We start from the raw sequence: 19,968 nt of genomic DNA, 5'->3' as shown, positions 1-19,968 counted from the left end.
CTTGGGTTCCTGGATATGTGTTTCCACTATTTTGTCTTTATCGCTCTGTAGAGCTTCTCCTGCTCTATCACACAGTCCAGCATTCATTGGCTGCTCGGTTTGCGGTTCTGGGCATGTGCTGGTCCCAGGGAGACAGAGCAAAGGATCTCTGGGGCCAACAGAGCTGTTGGGCTTAAGACACTTTGAGAGGCATTTGAGGTGTCCCTGAACCATAATAAGAGTCCTACAGGCACAGCTTTCAGTCGGTGGCTGAACATTCATTGTCCCCTTCTACCTAGAGCATGGGCTGTGGGATGCAGGGGGTGTTTGTTTCGTGTTTTGAGCTGAAAGCAGGGTCACTCATTTGGGTTACAATGATTGTATGCTCAGTTTGTACTCTCTGGAGTGCTCATAGGAGCACTGGTTGAATTCCCTAGGGTCAGGAGAAAGTCTGCCACTATCAGGAACCTTCTAATAGAGCATCCTCACATTTTCATAGACTCAGCTGTCATAGAGAGAAGTTGGGACCCATCTGCCAGGAGTTCAGGTGGAGACTGGTTCCTCCCGAGGGGACAGACCCTGAGTCCCTCTAGGGCCCGGGGTTCCTGGCCTCACAGCCCAGGGAACAGCGTGGGGACAGACCCCGACTCCTGCCCCTCTTTTTATGCTGGCTCAGGACACTGTGACCTTCCCCGACGTGGCTGTGAGCTTCACCTGAGAGGAGTGGACATGCCTGGATACCTCTCAGAGAAAGCTCTACAGGGACGTAATGCTGGAGACCTACCAGCACCTTTCGGCCATTGGTGAGAGCAGTGCGGGGCCGACCTTGTCTGGACAGACCGGTGTGGGCTCATTGTGCCGGGCTGCCGGGCTGTGACTGTGTGTCCAAAAGTAGCTGTGAATGTCCTGGTGAGAACAGCCATGCAGTAGCTGTTCCTCTAGTTCCTTCACTGGTTGTTTTGTTGGTGCTCACCTAGCGATGCTCTGGGCTTACTCCAAGCTCTATCCTTAGGAATCACTGTCTGCAGGTTTTCGTGAATCTGGAGTGTTAGGGATTGAGCCAGCTTGGCCCCGTGCTTGGCAAGCTCCTTATGCGCTAAAACATCATTTAGGTCCCTCTAAATAGTTCCTAGTTCCTGCCATTGCTGAGTTCTCTGATTACTTCTTATACTACACATAATTTTTATGAATTTTGGTTTTGCTTTTATTTGGGACACAACTTGAATATTGTCTCTGTGCTGAGGGATCACTCCAGGGGATGCTCAGGGGCCATGGTGTGCTGAGGATTGAACACGCTTGGCAGCCAAAAAGGTTGCTGTCTTCATCCTGGTACTAGTGCACCAGGCCCACAACTTCAGCTAATTTATTTTTATTTATTTTATTTTATTTTAATTTTTTTTTCATTTCTATTAGTGAATCACCATGAGGTACTGTTGTATACTTACAAATTTTTGTGCTTGGGTTTTAGTTATACAGTGATTGAGTACCCATCCCTCCACTAGTGCCCATTCTCCACCACCACTAATCCCAGTATCCCTCCCACCTCCCAGCCCCCAGTCCACCCTGCCTCTGTGGCAGGACATTCCCTTTTATTTTGTTTTGATTTGGTTTTGGGGTTATACTTACAAATACTTAGGGATTATTTCTGGCTGAGTATTCAGTTATTCATCCCGGTTGTGGTCCAGGATATTGTGTGCTGCTGAGGATCAATTCTGTATGTGTGTAGTGTTAGTGTCCTGCCTGTTGTAATATAGCTCCCAACACAGTTCATTTATTTCTTATTGACTCACCCCATCAGATGTTGCTCTATTTCAGTGCTTGTGGTCACTTCCAGTGGTTCTTGGTTCATCAGGACTCAGGGTTTGCCTCTAAACTATACAGTCAGGGATCAAGCTGATGACTTGAGAGACCCTACTGAATGTCAGGATCGAACTTTTATTGACCTTGAGCAAGGCCAGTGCCTGACCTTCTGTGCTGTCTGTCTGCATCCTTTTAAGTTTATTTTTATAACCAATTTGGGGCTTTGGTCGTCTTTGGCCATCTTTGGATTTGTTAAGCTTTGGGGTTTACTGCACTCAGGCATCAGTTCATACAGGCTCAGTACATTGCATGTGATGCCGAACCTTGAGTGACAGTAACAGTGGGCACGGTGCTTGCCTTGCAAGATCTGGACATGCTTTCTATCCTTACCATCCCATGTGATGCTCAAGCACCACCAAAGGTGATTTCTGAGTTCACAGTCAGGGAGAAGCCTTCAGCATCCCCAGAAGAGAATCCCAAATTAGAGAAAAAAATACTACGTAGTGTGCTGTGATAAAACCCCTGTTGGTCCTTTGCAGTGCCAGGGCTATCCTATTTGTGATGTTTTCTGGGGCCCCGTATTCTCTTAAATTAAGACTTGAATCTTAGTTCTTGGATAACTCTAAATCTGGAGCATTTTAGAAGTACAGATTCTATTTATCCCTTTCCCGTAATTGACTCCATTTTTATAGGGAGACATGGGGTTTACTTGTCATGTTTTTCTTGTCACTAATCCATGATCCATCTCTGACAGGTTCAGGGCATTCTGGGGTGAAGCCTGCAGTGATCTCCTGGCTGGAAGGAGGAACCCTGAGGCCGAGGAGGAGAGTCATGCCTGCAGGTGAGTGTCTGAGAACCCTCCCTGGCTCAGGCCCTGGGCAGTGTATGGCTGCCCTGAGCACATATAAAACGCACTGCTGACCCTGATATCCTTGGGTTCTTGGATCTAGGCATCTGTGCTCTATTTGCTCCCACGGATTGTCTGTCATGGAATAATCTTGCGCTTTAATTTCTTGACTTTGACATTATTTTTCCTCTTCTGCCAGAATTTCCATGAAATTCTCACTCCATGGTCCCCCTGTCTTTTCCTTACCAGCCTTTTTGTACAGCCTATAATGTTGCTGTACCTTCAACAAAATTTTTGCGTCTTTTGTTTAGTTAATAACTGAGGCCATAATAAAGCTATTTTGACTCTGAGTGATAGTAATGCAGGAAATAAGCTTGCCCTGCACACTGTCTACCTGGTTCAATAGCCAGCATCCCATATAGTTCCCTGAGCATCACTGCATATGTTTAGCATACAGAAAAGAAAAACATGTCTTGTAGGATTGCCAAGCTTTTCACAGCAATGCTCCACAGGAACCTTCCCTTTTCTGTGGGATACTTTGGACTGTGAGGACCATAGAGATGTCCACAAGCTGTACTGCCTGGTTAAGGATGTTTCATTCGAAGAATTCTTACATTGTATATTGTGTTTCCTTTCAGAACTCAAAGCGTGGTTTCAGGATTTGGGAACTCAGTCAGCAAGTATGAGTGAACCGGTAAGATTTGCAAATTTGGAAATCAATATTATAGTACTAATGGGAAATGTCAGTGGACCAGCATGTTATTTTTAAAGTGCAGGGCCGGGAATGGCCAGAAGGAAATTCAGAGTATGGTGCTTGAGGTCGAGGACCCTAATCTTCACTGGGTGCTGACATCTCTGCTCAAAACCTAAAGAAAATTGTAATATGTTTCATGTAAATGCCATGGTTTTTCATTTGATTGAAAGTATCTACAAATGGTAATCGTGAAAAGAGCTGGTCTTTTAAACTGATCCATCCACATTGCTCCATGTGTTTCCCTAAGAGACCCGCCGGGATTAATCCCTGACACTGCATGGTGTACCCCGGCCCCCAAATGAAAGCAAAATTCAGAACAGAAAAAATCATTGATCCTGAAAAGAATCTGCCTGTGGTGAGATGTTTTCAATGGCCCCTGTGGTCAGTCTCAGCAATGTGGGATGCAACATTTCTTCACAAATGCTTTCCGGGCTCTACTCGACAGTGAGCTAGAACTGAACCCAGAGTTTAGTGTGTTTTATTTTTCTCTTGAATCTGGTGCATCAGTTTTCTGTGGAGGGTGGTAATTTTGCCTGTTCATTGAGTTGAAAAAAATATTTAACAAATGGCCCCTCATTCATCAATTTTCCATGTGTGTTTTACAGTAACATTAGGTTAGTCCATGTTAATGCCATCCACCTGTCAGGAATTGCATTGGTGTGGTGCAAATGTTAGAAACAATCTGCAGGTATCAATTTCTTTTGCCATGGAGACTCATAAAACATAGAGCTATAATTAAAATCCTCTGCTATTCTACAGGGAAGCAGCCAGCCCGAGTGGAATGTCTCCGACCCTTCGCACTGTGAAAAAGTCACGAGTGAACGTTTGTGCCCTCAGCCCCATGGGGATGCCAAGACAGGCAGGATCATCTCTGAGGGTGATCAGAATGGAGAGAGCGACCTTACTCTAAAGATTTCCTCCACTGGGAAAAGGTTCACACAGTCTGTTTTTCTCAGTCCACAGATACACGCCCCAACATTGGGAAATACCATAGAAAGTGGGAGAGGAGCATTATTTATAGTGAGTCCTTCACACCAAAAGGCCCACAAGCAAAGTCACCATGGATTGACCCTGTCCAAGAGTAAGAAATGTGGGGGAGCTTCCCCTTGTTTCCAGGACTGTGGGATGTTCCCTTAGAAACCCACAGTGGACAGAATCCCAAGGAGTGTCAGGAGCAAGGGTGTGATTTGAATCCAGTGTCACCCCTTTGTGATGACATGAACATCCACACTGGAGGGAAACTACATACATGTAAGGACTGTGTGAAGGCCTTCACTCGACCCTCAGGCCTCTTAAAACATCGGAGAATTCATACTGGAGAGAAAGCATATGTGTGTGAGCAATGTGGGAAGGTCTTTGTTTACTCCTCACACCTTTCTAGACACAGGAAAATTCATACTGGAGAGAAATGTCATAAATATAAGGCGCATGGAAAGGGCTTCCCTCGATCCTCAACCCTTACTGGGCATATGAAAACTCATACTGAAGAGAGGCCTCATATATGTAAGGAACGTGGGAAGGCCTTTATTTATTCCCTAGACCGTACTCGGCATATGAGGATTCACAGTTGAGAGAAGCCTTATGGATGTAAGGTATGTGGAAAGGCCTTTGTTGTATCTTCTAGTCTTACCTGCCATATGAGAATTCACACTGGAGAGAGACCTTATGTTTGTAAGGAATGTGGGAAGGCCTTTGTTTATTCCTCAAGCCTTACTCGGCATATGAGAAAGCACACTGGAGAGAGACCTTATGTTTGTAAGGAGTGTGGGAAGGCCTTTGTTTGTTCCTCAACCCTTACTGATCATGTGAGAATTCACACTGGAGAGAAACCTTTTGTTTGTAAGGAATGTGGAAGGCCTTCCGTCAGAACTCCGGCCTATATGTACATAGGGCAGTTCAAACTGGGATGAAATCTTATATATATCAAGAATATGGGAAGGCCTTTCTGTGTCTTTCTGGTCTTAGGAAACATCAGAAAATTCATAGTAGATAACTCAATGCCCTACTAACAATTTTTAATGTCAAAACAGCCCCCTTTGGGAAAGTCTGTTTTCTTTGTACCATGGGATGCTGTGCTACAAAAGTGTAGCTAGGAAGGAAATAATTCTTTAGTGTGTAACAAACATTTTGTGATGTCAGTTTATTAGGGAAAGTCTATGCCTGGGTTCCGGTATTTAAACTTGATGTGTATGTTAACATGTACTTTTTGCATTTTCTGGCGAAAGCCAGGAGGAATGTGAATTAAAAGCCAAAAAAATCCCCTGTGCTCAGGGCTGTCAAGGCTCACCACTCTCTCATTCTTTGAAATTACTCTGGCTTGACTTTCTCTTTGCTTTTTGGTTCAAGCCCATCGATGCTCAGGGGTTACTCCTGCCTCTACAATCAGTAATTACTCCTGGTGGTTTCTTGGTACCATGTGGGATGGCAGGGATTGAAACTGGGCTGGCCCCATGCAAGGAAAAAGCCCTCCCCCTGGACTATCGCTCTAGCCTCTGTGACTTGGCTTTGAGGCCCTTGGTTTGGGGAATTATAGCAGAGAAACAGCCACATCTTCATTCTTCAGTGCCTCCTGATTCATGTTCTTTGGAGCCACACCCAGCTGAGTACTACTACTCGCTCTCAGCTCAGTCATCCATACCTGGGGGACTCAGGATCATTATGGGGTACTATGGTTGGAATCCAGGTGGGCTGTGTTCAAGCTCCTTCCCTCATGCCATCTCTGCCTACCATGTGTTTAGGTACTGGTTAGCATTGTGTAAGTATAAAGAATAAATTTTTCAGAAAGTTTTATCTTGGTTAAATGGCCCTGGATAGGTTCTTTAGTGGAGTGCCGTGAAGACAGTTTGTGTTTTAAATTTTGAACTTTTTATTCCAGTCTTTTTGGGTCATATCCTGAAATACTCAGAGATTACTCCTGGTGGTACTCCGGGAACCCTGTTAAACCTGGTGCAAGGTAAATATCCTGTCTGTTGTACCTACTCTTTGGCCCCTATTGGAAACAGTTTAAATGAACATTCCTGTGCTTAGAAACACATATGAAAGGATGGAAGGGGCCCCTTGCATCAAATGTCTGACAAATGCCGGGAATATGGGTCAACTCCCCACATCTCATCAGGCCATTCAATTTACCTATGATTACTCACAAGGTGTGTCACATTCCTGGATCCGCCGACCAAGTTCAATAATATTACAGAAAAAATTCAGTGTTGTATTTAGAATTAGCGAAGTCCCCTCAGTGTAGTAGACACCAGAATGATAAAATGGATACAGATCTGCTTAAAGGACAAAAAAGGCTCCAAGGTGCCCAAAATGGCTTGCTGCCCATTAGCCTCTATTTTTAGGATCGGAATATATGATGATGTTGGTGCAGCCTGGCAGTGCTCAGGGCCTTATCCTGGTTTTTTGCACTTCGATGGTGCTCAAGGGATCATTTGGAATTCTGAGGGTTGAACCCAAATTGACCACATGCAAGGCAAGCGCCCAAGCCACTGTACTGACCTCTTGCCCCATAGTCTAGATTTAAAATTGTTCTTCTGAAATGTTTTTTCTTGTAGGCAAGAGTCCACTTGTTTGGTGTTTTCAAGGGGTAGTGTGTTGACCAGACAGTGCTCTCTGATGTTCTTACCAGCCTCTGCTCCTCTTCCAGTGTCTTTCCAGCTCTCTTCACTGCTGCTAGGCCAGTTCCTCTCTGCATCTCCAGGGCTGGCTTTACAGTCACTGCTTTCACCCCATCTTGATTACTTCCCCAAGAAACTCAGCATCCGGTGAATTGTTCCAACCTTCCTGTTTTACCTTGAATCATCCCAGCTGCATTTTTCCTGGTGGACTGTGTGTGAGAGCATTGGGTCATTGTTTGACTGAGAATTACAGGATCAGGGGTCATCTTATCCCCATCCTCCCACTGTGTGACCCACCACTCTCCACAGCCACCTCTCTACACCTTTATCCAGTCCATCCCCCTTGATCACAGATTCATCTGAATGGGCAAGAAGGGTCTCTACATCTGGACCCGGTCCCTCTAAGGCTCAGGTTCCGGCAGCAGTGGAAGTGGCGTCCCAGGCCAGGGACCTTCAGATGTTTTTTCTCTTCCCATTGTGGTTGCCTGATCAGGCCGCCATTGGTCTGGTGGTAGAGGAGGAAATGGCAGCCCTTCATGGAAGGGGGACTGTGAAGACCTTTTTTTTTGTCAGGACGCGAGTGGCGGTTCGTGTGCTCCCAGTGCCTCCCATTCTTCACACTGTGAGTGCCAGGGCCACTCTAGCTTGGGAGGCCCTTTTGTGCTTATTTTTCTCTCATTTCTGATATCAGCCATTTCCTGAGGCATGAGGGATGCTTTAGGGGAACCCAGAGGTTTTAGGGGGTGCAGGGGTTGCGGTGTGTGTGGGTGATCATGGGGGTCCCCTTTGGCCACCATCACCTCCAGCTCCATGAATGGTCAGCAGTAGGTGGGCGTGGGGCTGAGCCCAGGGGCTGAGCTCGGGCCTGCGGGACCTGCAGAGGGCAGGGCTTGGCTGTCCCGACTCTCCCAGCATGGGACTTTGCTCTGCCCTGTTTCAGAGCACTTGTCCCTGGCATCACTCACTAGTGTAGAACCTTCAGATTTACTTCAAAGGGCACGGCCCCAGCCCCTCTGTTGTTGTCTGTCCTTTGACTGTCGTGATATGGCAGGGCCACATGGTGGTTTGATCCCTGCCAGATGCTGAGTTTTGCAAATGACACTTTTTCAGTATCATTGTTTTGATTTGGCTTGTTTACCACATCCAGAGTTGCTCAGTGTCTACTTTTTTTTGCTTTTTTGGTCACACCTGGTAATAAAAAGGGATTACTTCTGTCTCTGCAGTCAGGAGTTCCTCCTGGCAGTGCTCGCGGGACCTATGAGATGCTGGGAATCAAACCTAGGTAGTCCGCATGCAAGGCAAACGTCCTATCTGCTGTGTTATCTCTCCAGCCCCACTCAGGGTTCAGAAACTACCTCCTAGGTTTTCCGTGTAGATTAGTGTTCACTGCTTGCGTGTTGTCAATCATATAGCGTTGACCAGACAGTGTTCTCTGATGTTCTTACGAGCCTTTGCTCCTGTTCCAGCATCTCTCCAGCTCTCTGGGCTGCTGCTAGGCCAGTTCCTCTCTGCTCTTGTGCTGGCTTCGAGTCACTGCTTTCTCCCCACCTTGATGGATGATTTCCTGGAGAAACTCATTATCCCGTGCCCCACCAGCTCCCTATTGCCTGTTTTACTTTGTGATTATCCTGATGGACTGTATGTGAGAGCATTGGCTCATTGTTTGCCCAGTACAAGACCAGGGGATTCTTACCCATCACTAGCCCTCCACTGTGTGAACGGCCAGTACAGCAGCTGCCTCTCCACCGCTTTGTGTGAGTCCATCCCCCTTGCACGGCAGATTCTCCTGGTTTGGCACAATGGTTCTCTCCACATCTGGAGTCTGGCTCTTTAAGACTGCCTGCTGAGACAGAGGACATCACAGGGAGCTTCTGTTCCTGGAAACTGGGTCGGTGTCCTTGTTCACGTGGGTAAAGGACAGAGTAGGGGCCCTGTGAGAAAGTGGGACTTTTAAGGCCAACTTTGTGGCAGATGGGGACAATTTCCCCTGAGCACCTGGCAGTTCCCCGTGTCCGCACTGAGCTACGGGTCCTCGTCAGCTTACGGGCCAGTTTTGCACTTGTTTTTCACTTGATACCTGATATCAGGTGGTTCCTGAGGTGCGGTGGATCTTTGACGGGGTCAAGGGAGGAGGATGTGAGTGAGTGATCCTGGGGGCCTCCTGCGGCCACAATCGCCTCCAGCTCTGCATTGGAGGAGTGGCAGGTGTGTACGGGGCTGTTGGCCTTGGGGTAGAGGGACCTGCCGAGGGCAGGGGCTTGGCCATCCTGAATTTCAGCTGACCTACGTTTGGACCTTGGCCCCAGTCTCGTTGCTGTAAAATCTCCAGATTCTCTTTGGGCAGAGTCGCAGCTCCCGCAATGCCAAGAGACCCTGTTTCAATCCGGCTTTTTCAATGCCCTCTCTGGTATGAGAGGGCCATCCGGAGCAGTGGATCCGTAGGTGACTGGGGTTTTAGTTTACTTTTGGGGCTATTTTTGGTGTGGGGAATGGGGGGCTCTGTATACCCGAAGATACGCTGAGTGCTTACTCTGGCTCCTGGATCAAGTGTTTTACCTAGAGTGCTCTTTGGGCCATAGGGATGCATAGGGATGCAGGGGATTGACTGGTGTCAACAGGCCAAGCATCTTATTAGTTTTAGAGTAATTTCTGTCGGAACAGGAATTTCTGCTTCTTCACATTAAGTTGCAAAGCCCTGTCTAGACCTCTGTTTTTCAAGGTTAGTACTGGGGGTAAAGGGTATGTGTGTGTGTATGTGTGTGTGTAGAAATTGTGTTATTTTAAGAGAGGGTCTGTCCCCATGATAGAGCCACATTCTGGGGTGTGGTTGTCGGGGGCAGCCCTGCTGCAGCCTGCAGGGGGAGCTGATACATGTGATCTCTCCTCTGAATCAGTGCCTGGCTGTGCCTGTGAGAGACTTCTGTGGGACCCAGGGAGGAGTCCTCAGGCCAAGGCAGGAATGAGTCTTCTCCTTTGTAACCAAGCCCAGAACTTGTGTCGTGAAAGGCAACACAGATGCCAACCCATTTTGCTCATCCTGGGGAGACAGAAGCATTAGGCATTGTTGCCCAGGCGGGTCTGAGAGCCAGTGCCTGACGGTGTGGCTGGTCATGGCTGGGGTTGTGCTCCTCTCCAGTGCTCACTGCTCTGACTCCTCCTCCAGGTCTCTGATCCTCGGGAAAATCAGAGTCAGGAGAAGATGGTGACATGCCATCGGACACCCCATGCCTAGGTAGGAGGAGAGTGACAAGAGAAGGTGATGCAATGATAGGAGCTCTCAGTCTTCTTGGGCCAAATGTCTCTGAGTTGTTTCAGGAAGGATCCTGTATTGTGCCTCCTTGTCGGAGGGCCCTATACTTTCCTTATGAGGCTATGTTTATTTCAGTTCTGTGGCCACCGACCCCTCTCTCCAATAAGGAACCCAGTGTCACTTGCCCAGAGTCGATATGGTGGGTGGGGAGGGGACGCAGATCATGTTTCCTTATGTTCCTTCATACCCCACTAGGAATAGCAAATTCTGAACACTCATTTAAGAAGCCAGAGACTCTGTGGGATCAGTCAGTGTGTGTGTTGGGGGGGAGGGCTCTGGACGGCGGCAAACATCTGGTTGTGGGGGGAACACAGAGCAATGCTCAGGGGTTGGTCCCGCAAATTGTTAAATATTCCTGTCGGTGTGCAGGGGTCTATATGGGCTGCAAGAGCTCCAAACCGATGCAAGGCTTTGCCCACTGTTATCCCACTATGGTCCCAGGCTGGATGCTTGATTCTTAATGACCTCCAGCATTGAAGCAAACCTGAGGGCTGGAAATCTTAAGGGTGGGGAACTCGGGCAACAGCAGTTCCGCCTAACCGCCACGAGATGGCGCTGTGGGTGCGTTTCTGTCCCTCCCTAGGCCTGTTTCTGTAAGAAATTTCCACCCTGGCTTTGCTTCAATGTTAGGTGTGGGGTAATTAAGAATTAAGCATGTAGCCTGGATCGTGGAGCAGTTGCAGAGCCCTTAGGGCACTTGCCTTGCATTCTGCAGACTTGAGTACCTTCGCCGGTATCCTATAAGATCCCCCAATTATGCCAAGAGTCATTCCTGAGTACAGAGCCAGTAGTCACCCCTGAGCATCGTCAACTGTGACCCTCAAAACATAAAAAAGGAAAGAAATCAGAACAGCCTCAATTTGATGATTCGGCAGATTCCTTCAGAGGCAACCTTAGTGGAGTACCAAGATGAATCTTGCTTCCACATCCCTCATTATCACAGAATGGGAGGAGAACACCGTCAGAAATTTGGGGTGTCAGGTAGTGGGGTGTACAATTACAGGAAACTTTTATGAAGTAGTTCAGCCAGAGAATAAACAGAGTGGATTTAGAACTTGTCTTACTCAGAGAGAGAACATAACATTTTTATTAATTTTTTTTTTTTTTTTTTTGCTTTTTGGGTAACACCCGGCGATGCACAGGAGTTACGCCTGGCTCTGCACTCAGGAGTAGTCCTGACGGTGCTCAGAGGACCATATGGGATGCTGGGAATTGAACCTGGTTCGGCCACGTGCAAGGCAAACGCCCTACCTGCTGTGCTATCTCTGTAGCCCTTTATATAAATTTAAAAAAATGAAAACTTGCCTTCCTTGTGGGGCTGGAGCAATAGCACAGCGGTAGGGCGTTCGCCTTACAAGCGGCCAACATGGCCGTCCCGAGTTCGATTCCTCCGCCCCTCTCGGAGAGCCCGGCAAGCTACCAAGAGTATCTCGATATGCCAGACACAGTAACAACAAAGTCTCCAATGGAGACGTTACTGGGCCCGCTCGAGCAAATCGACGATCAACGGGAGGGCCTTTACCTTTACCTTTACCTGCCTTCCTTGTGGCAGATGAGGTCCAACTCTAGGCATTTCTAATGGTCCCCAGAACCTCCCGGGCCGACACCAAACCCCCATAAAAAATTAAAAATCCTCAGCAGTGGTTCTGGATCGATGGCATAGCGGTTAGGATGTTTGCCTTGCACCTGGCTGACCCGGGTTCAATTCCCAGCAGCCCATATGGTCCCCTGAGCACTGCCAGAAGTAATTCCTGAGTGCAGAGCCAGGAGTAACCCCTGTACATCGCTGGATATGATCAAAAAAGAAAAAAAATCCTAGGAAGATTTGGTGTATTTAGAATTTCCAGGGAAGGAGATTGGCTGCCAAGGCTCATTATTACCATTTTAAATAAAAGTTTTTCCTAACCCACCCCAAGTTCCTCTGATGGCAGGTACCTTCACCCCAAACGTCTGGAGATTTTGGAGTTGAATCTGGCTTCTGCCATTCTCATTATGGAAAACAGAGTACTTGGGGCTTTCCATTTATATATGAATCCCAAAGTTCTCCTAGGAGGGAGGAAGATACAATGTCGGACATGTGGGGTGCTGACGTGTGGGATGACAGGGCTGGAGACCTGTAAGAACAGGTCGGTTTGAAGAGATGGTACTGCGGGAAGGCACAGTCGTCTTCTATGTTCACCCTGGGTTCCGTCTCAGGCACCATATCAGGTCACCTGAGCTGCCCTGAAAAATTTTGCGGCCGTGTACAGCCCACACCCTAAAGTAAGCCAGAGCCACTAACTTGGCCAGTCAGCTCTGGAGGCTATAGATACAGCTCCTCTGTGCAGAAATATTGTTTTTTCCTGCAGAAATTCTGAGGATCCTGGGGAGCTATAACGGGTTCTAGAGGCAGATCAGGACCAGGGATGACATTTCTTAGAGAAACGTCCCAGGGAAGGGACGGAGATGCCCCACAGCGCCCTCTCGCAGTGCATTGGCGGAAGAGCTGGCGGAAGAGCTGTGCCAAAAGATTTCCAGCCCTTGGGTTCGCTTTCATGTTACCCTGCGGGTCACTAGGATCCAGCAGGCTGCCTCAGGCCGTGCAGCGGTAGCCGAGCATCCAGGGCGCTTGCTTCGCATGGGGCGACCCGGGTGCCAGGACTGAAGCCAGCAGCATGGCAAGTGCTTTGCCTGCAGTAGAATCTCTCCCTCTAAGCCCCCTTTTGCTAAGGGTTCCTGTCCCGGTCATCTACACAACTTCACGGCTTTTCCACGGGGGAAGGTGGTGGAAGCAAGACTCAGCTCGGCAACCCCAACTTTGGTGTGAAGGAATCCTCCGTGAAAGGCTTTTGTTTGTGTTTCGGGACCACACCGGTGATATTCGGGATCATCCCTAACCCTGCATTCAGGAATCACTCCTGGTGGTGTTCAGGGGAACGTTTGGGGTGCAGGGATAGAGCCCGGATCGCAAATACAAGGCAAGTGCCCTCCTGGTTCAGTGTTCAGTTTTCGATCCATGGCCCTGGGTTGTGTGCTTGATCCTTAATGACCCCTTATTTAACATTCACACAAAGAAAAGGGCTGGAATTCTTAAGCGTGGGAAAGTCGGGCTACGGCATTTCTGCCGAAAAGCCACGAGATGGCGCTGTGGGGAGTTTCTGGCCCTTCCAGGCCCGTATCTCTAAGGATTTTTTACTCTTAGAAAATTTGGGTTGCCCATAACAACCCAAATTGGGGATTGGGTTGTTTGGGTAGCCTATAACAGGAAACATTCAAAGGGCTCGATCATCACAGACATTCCAATGGGGGTTCAAAAATTTTCTTGCTCAGAGCGAAGAGAAAAACAAATGTAAGAAAATAACGTTGCCTTGCTCGTTCCAGGCCAGGTTTAATTGTCTGCACCCCTTGAGGTTCATAAACAAAACTAGGTCAACCCACTGACCCCCCGAGGAGATTTAGCAATGTATCCCACAAAGATCTGAAGGCTGGAATCGAACCCAGCTTACTGAAGTGAAAGACAATCACCCACAGGCTCTCCTACCGCTGCAGCTGTGGAAGCGGCTTGCTTGATCCTTAATTGCCCCATATTAAACACTTCACATAGGCACCCTTCACTATGGGAGGAAAACACACTAGTAAGAAGGTTCTGGAAAATGGAGGGCAAGAGACTAAATCCTAGGCAGAAAATCCTTTCCCCACCCAGTTTAGTCTAAGCTGAAGATCAACTAGAGATCAATTCAAATGCTAATGGAGACAGCCAGCAGGCTTAGCTCAAGGCAATTCAAGGCAAAAAAAAAATCTGTAAAAGGCAGGTAAGAAGTTTGAGGAAGAAAGCCAGCCAGCTGGAAGCAATGGAACCTGTAGAAAGCTAAGAACAAACGGAGCTTTTTCTCTTCTCTCCTCAAAGTAGCAAGGTTTCTCAGAAACCCACGACACTCTAAATACAGCTCCACACGCCAGCCGTGGTCGTGTAGACTATTGGGAAGATCACTGATGGAGATGTCCTTACTTGTGATTTTCTGAACCAGTATAGGCCAGCGTGCAGTTGTGGTCATGTCCACGCTGGAACTCGTTAGAACCATAGCAATTCAGGCAGAAGGGGACAAAGCCCCTTGGGAGAAATTACCAGGAGAAAAATTTTCCAAGGAATCATCCTATTTTCAGATTTTTCCTTCCTTCTCATAGGTTATTGCTGGCACTTAGGAGACACGGGAAATTCAACATCGATTCCCAAATATTCTACTTTGGATTGCTTATTGAAACATAGGAAGAACCTCCAGCTAGATAGTTTAAGTAAGGAGTGTCTTGTTGACCTCTGTAACATCACGTGGCCTGAGTATTGTGAGGGAGAGGCCCAAAATGGACCACCTCCAGAATTAATTTAGCTTCGCTTTACAGGAAGCAGCATTGCAGAATAACTGGTTTTTCTGCCCCTGAGCAAGGAATTCAGATACAAGTACTCGAAGGATGGAGGTCAGACCAGATAACCGGATGTCTCTCACAAGACCCATGTTGTAAGACCCAGGACTGCCCTAAAAACCAGGACGTTCCTAAGCACTGATGCAAGCTCTTGGCTTGCAGTCACAGGCCCCTGGTTCTTTCTTTGGCTCTCCATACAGTCCCACCATCATGCAGGAGTGGGTCCTGAGTACAGAGCCAGTAGGACCCCTGAACATTGCTGGGTTTGTGGCCCCCAAACTATGAACAAACCAAATAAAACCAAAACAGCCTCAGTCTTTTGATGGCGGATTCCCCCACCCCAACTTGGTGGGTTCTGAGCTGTATCTTGCAGCTTGTAGAAGAGTGTTGGGCCACCCTCAGAATGTGGGGTGATGGCACGTGGCATTGAGTATAACTGGAAACCTTTCCGAAGAGCTGGGCCACAGACAGAGCAAAGTGGGCTCATAACTTTTCTTGTCAAAGTAAAAAGAACAACAACAAAATAATCTCACCCTACCTGTAGCCGACCAGGTACCTAATGGTCCCCAGAACTTGGTGCGCCCACACCAAAGCAGGCCCCACCCCAAAAGAATCCTTGGAGCAGAGTTGTAGTACAGCGGGTGGGATGTTTGCCTTGCATGGAGCCGACCCGGGTCCAATCCCCAATATCCCGTATGGCCCCCCAAGTACCGCCAGGAGTAATTTCTGAGTGCAGAGCCTGGAGTAAACCCCTGAGCATTGCTGGGTGTGACCCAAAAAGCAAAGAAAAAATTGCTTGGAAGAAGTGATTCATTTAGAATTTCCAGGGAAGGAGATTGCCTGGTCATAGGCTCATTATTCCTGTGTTAATTAAAATTCTCCTTAACCTAATCCAGTCTGTCTGATGACTGTTTCCTTTCACCCCAGACATCTGGAGATGCTGGAGTTGAATCTGGCCCCCGCCACTCTCCTCCATGGAGAAGAGAAGACATGGGACTTCTCATTTGTATAGGAACCCCAAAACTCAGGATGGAAGATGGCACCCTCAGCAATGTGGGGTGCTGTGATGTGGGGACCTGGGGTCTGGAGATCTTTAGAACCGAGTTGGTTGGAGACATCGTACTGCGGGAAGGCATAGCCTCTCCTGTGTCATCCTGTTTCCTCTCGGGCAGCTGGCTCTGGAGCATTGTCTGGGTGTGCCTCCACACAGAGAGTGAGTGGGGTGGGCCCCAGGCAGCATGGACACCCGGACACAGTTCACCAGTTTATTCTCTGACCCAAGGCCCAGTAGGGCGTGGACAGGGCTGGAAGATGCTGGGTTCTATCATCCCCTCCAGAACTTGGCGGGTGTAAGCGAATTGAATTCACCAGAGGCGACCTCCTCTTGACACACGGATCCCCGAGAATGAAGGCAGCACCACTGGGGTCCTGGGTCATCCCCCACCCCCACTCCACCCCACTCCACTCCACTCCACCTCCTGATCTGGCTACATGATTCAGGGGAGGGGGTCGGAGGCAGGGGTGGGGCAGCGTCTGGAGTTGGACTGAGGTAGGGGGGGCAAACAGCTCCGCCAGGGGGCTCCACTTCCTTCTGGAGCCCAATTTTGGTTCCCACAGTCGGGGACCCCCCATCTGCCCGGCTCCTGCAAATGTCTCGGGAAGCCAACGAGCAGTCTATCTTGAACAGGAGGGAATCCAGTGGTCAACAAGGATTCCGGAAGCACAAGATTTTGGGGGGACAGGACGGGAGGCAGATTTGGAGTGTCTATATCAGCTCCAAGCTGGAAGTCCTTTGTATGAGGTGCAGGGGTGCTAAACTTCCAGCTAAACTTCCGCTGAGCCCCCAAGTGAGGAGGGGAGAGGTTTGGGGTCCCCCCGGGGGCTGAAGAAGGGAGGAGATTCCTCTTGTCTGACCGTGAGACAGTTGCAGGAGAAGATAAATAGAGCAGTTCGAGGCCTCAGCATCATTATTGCCCCTCGGGGGCGGGGGGGGGCGTCCCATCTGTGCCCTCCTCCTGCGACCCCCGAGACTGTCAGCTACTGAAGCAGACAGGCCCCAGCTGGAAGCCGAACTTATGGTCGGGCTGTCCGGAGCCGGAGCCAGCCACATACAGAAGTGGCAGGGCCCGTCCCTGGGTGCGCTGAATTCCAGCAGGGTCTAAGCCTGGCCCTTCCGGAACTGCAGGGGTGCGGGCAGGGCGGGCCAGGGGCGCGGCGCACTGGCATGGGACCCCCTCCCCACTCCGGGGATCCAGCAGCCGTCCTGGGGGCCTGGAGCGCTGCCGCAGCCATCTGGTTAGGGCCCAGCTCCTGGCCCGCAGCCCCCCAAGTGCAGCACGTGGTCCTGACCCCCCGCGGCCAAGTCCAGCCAGGCAGCCAAGTTCTGGCACAGGCATGGGAAGGTCCACATGGCGCTGGACTCAGAGGGGCAGGAAGGTCAGCTGCATGCTGCTCACCGGGTGCCGTCTATGTCCACGTAGGAGAATGGCGGGTGCCCGGGCAGGAGTCGGGGGCCAGTGGGCCGCCAGGGGCAGGGGACCAGATGGGATGCTGGAAATTAAATCTGGGTTGGCCGCATGCAAGGCCAATGCTGTGCTCGCTCTGCTATTGGTCCAGCACCTTCATTATATTTTTGGTTTGGCTTGTTTACCATATATGTAGATGCTCAGGGTTTACTTTTGGCTCTGCAGTTGGGAATTCCTGTTGATGGTACTCGGGGATCATATGGGATGCCAGGGATTGATCTGAGTTGGCAACGTGCAAGGCAAATTCCCTTACCCGCTTTACTGTCTCTCGTCCCAACTTTTATGTCTTTTATTTCTAGGTCAAGAATTTCTGCTTCCTGACCACAACACCCAAAAGAAGAGAGAGAACACAAGGGATTGCCCTGCTACAGAGGTAGGGTGGGATGGGGGGGATAGGTGTGGGGGGGATATTATCCATGGTGGTGGAAAATGGGCACTGGTGGAGGGATGGGTATTTGATCATTGTATAATCTAAACCCAAGCACAAAAAATTGTAAATCTACAACTGTACCTCATGGTGTTTCACTAATAAAAAAAAAAGAATTTCTGCTTCCAAAGGGCCAGTTGCAAAGCACTATGAGCACTGTTTCGTGTGACACTGTCCCAACATATAAACATTAAAAAAAATCCTCATTGATCCTGACATTGATTCAATTAGGTTAGATGATTTCAATGGCCCCTGCATTCTCAGCTTTGTGGGGACGCAAACTTGCCTTCGTACATGCATCCAGAGCTCCATACTGAGCTACAACTGAACCCAGACTTGGGTGCATTTTTATTTGCTTGAAACTGGTGATTCCTTTTTCTGTATAGAAATTATTTCCACTTAAGTGTTCTTCATTGAGTTGAAAAAAATGGACACATGTTAATGACAACACTTATGTCAATTTTACATATCCTTCTTGCAAAAATATTTGGTCATTACAGGAAAGGCCATATATGTGTCAATAATTGTATTTGCATGGTGGAAACTTTAGACATCAAACCTGCAGGGTTTGACATATTTTTTGTATATGAAGACTCTAAAGAAATCAAGAAATAATCAGAATCCTCCTCTGCTGTTCTCCAGGGAAGCAACCAGCCTCAGTGGAATGTCTCTGATCCTGGGCACTGTGACAGTTTCGAGTGAGCAGTGGTGCCTGCTTCACCGTGGGGATTCTGAGACAGGCAAAGTCCCAGGGCTGTTAGCAGCACGGACACAATTTGAGTCAGCCGCCACACAAGTGTGATCATCTGAATATCCACACAGGAGAGAACCTGTATACATGTAAAGAATGTGGGAAGGCTTAGATCAATCCTCATACCTGATTATGCATAGGAAAATTCATAAAGAAGAGAAACGCTATTCATCCAAGGAATATGGGAAGACTTTGAGACTTAGTATGCATAGGAAAATTCATTTAGAGAAACCTTATTCATGTAAGGATAAGGAATGTTTTGAAGACATTTATTTCCTTCTCAGGGGTTTCTTTGCATAGAAAATTCGTGCAGGAGAGAAACCTTACTCATGTAAGGACTGTGTAATTTACTTTGTACTCAGAACTTACTAAGCACAGGAAAACGCAAACTGAAGAGAATCCTTATATATGTAAGGACTGTTGGAAGGCATTCACTTACCTCTTACTCCTTATTACATATAAGAACATTTATACTGGAAAGAAACCTTATGTATGTAAGGCAAGCAGGAAGGCCTGCATTATGTCCTCAAGCCTTAGTGATCACAGAAAAATTCATATGGCAGACAGTTTACATATGGAAGGACTGTGGGAAGGCCTTCATTCAAAAATGATGTCTTACAAAACAGAAAATTTCATACCAGAGTGAAACCCCATGCATGTTAAAAAGACTTTTGCTCTACATTCAAGCCTTAGTATGCATAGGAAAATCCATAGTGGAGAGAAGTCTTACTTATGTCTGGAATGTGCGAAGGCCTTCACCCAACCCTCAATTCTTATGATCCATAGGAAAAAACAAACTGGAGGGAAAACTCATGTTTGTCAATGTAGGAAGGCCTTTGTGTGCCTCTCTAGCCTTTGTAGTCATTGTAAAATGCACATGGAATGAGTTGACCCCGAAGACCTTTCCCCAAGTTCAGAAAAATCCCCGTAGGGAAGACAAGTTTTATTTAGACCAGGAAGGTTAGGAGGGGGCTACAAAAGTGCAGCCCAGAAGCTAAGAATCCAGCATGACAAGCTTCCCATGACATCATCCTTTAAGGGAAAGGTACTCGGTGATTATCACCAGGGCTATAGTTATGCCAGTGTCCTGGCATTTGAATTTCACATGTATGTTAACTTGTAAATAACAGTCTTGATGATGGAAGCCAGGAGGAAAATGACTAAATAAGTACCAAATATAAAAGGAAAGTCCTCTTGAAGCAACAAAAGCTTTTAAAAATTAATGAGGCACCACTTTCCCCTCCCCAGCAGTTGCCTCCCCCTCCTTTTTGTGAGCCCTGCCCCTTGCAGCACAGGATCCCCTGGGTGTCCCGAAAGGATCTCTCCGCACCAGTGGCCCTGCCCTTTAAGGGTGTGGGTGGGAATGGAAGTGACGTCACAGAGAGGGCCTTCCGGGTACCTGCTTTTTGCTAACAGAGATGGTTCAGTCAGTCCCACTATTGTTACCTGGGTGAAGCACGGCCTGGAACTGGCTGGAAGCGGTTCTTGAAGGCAGATTTTGGGGCAGGACAGGGGCGACTCTCCGTCTCTGCTCTATGAGCGACACGCTACCGTGGGGGA

General features: G+C 48.3%; 1 pseudogene; it reads left to right on the top strand.

Moving 5' to 3' along the window:
• The first annotated feature begins 2,610 nt into the window (after positions 1-2,610).
• The window catches only part of LOC130022025 (zinc finger protein 571-like), a 65,264-nt pseudogene continuing 47,906 nt past the window's right edge, over positions 2,611-19,968 (top strand).

This window comes from Sorex fumeus, unplaced genomic scaffold (genome assembly GCF_029834395.1).
Source record: "Sorex fumeus unplaced genomic scaffold, SorFum_2.1 ptg000019l, whole genome shotgun sequence".
NCBI classification, from domain to species: domain Eukaryota; kingdom Metazoa; phylum Chordata; class Mammalia; order Eulipotyphla; family Soricidae; genus Sorex; species Sorex fumeus.
The sequence above is the reverse complement of the archived record's forward strand: the minus strand, read 5'-3'. Positions and strand labels throughout refer to the sequence as shown.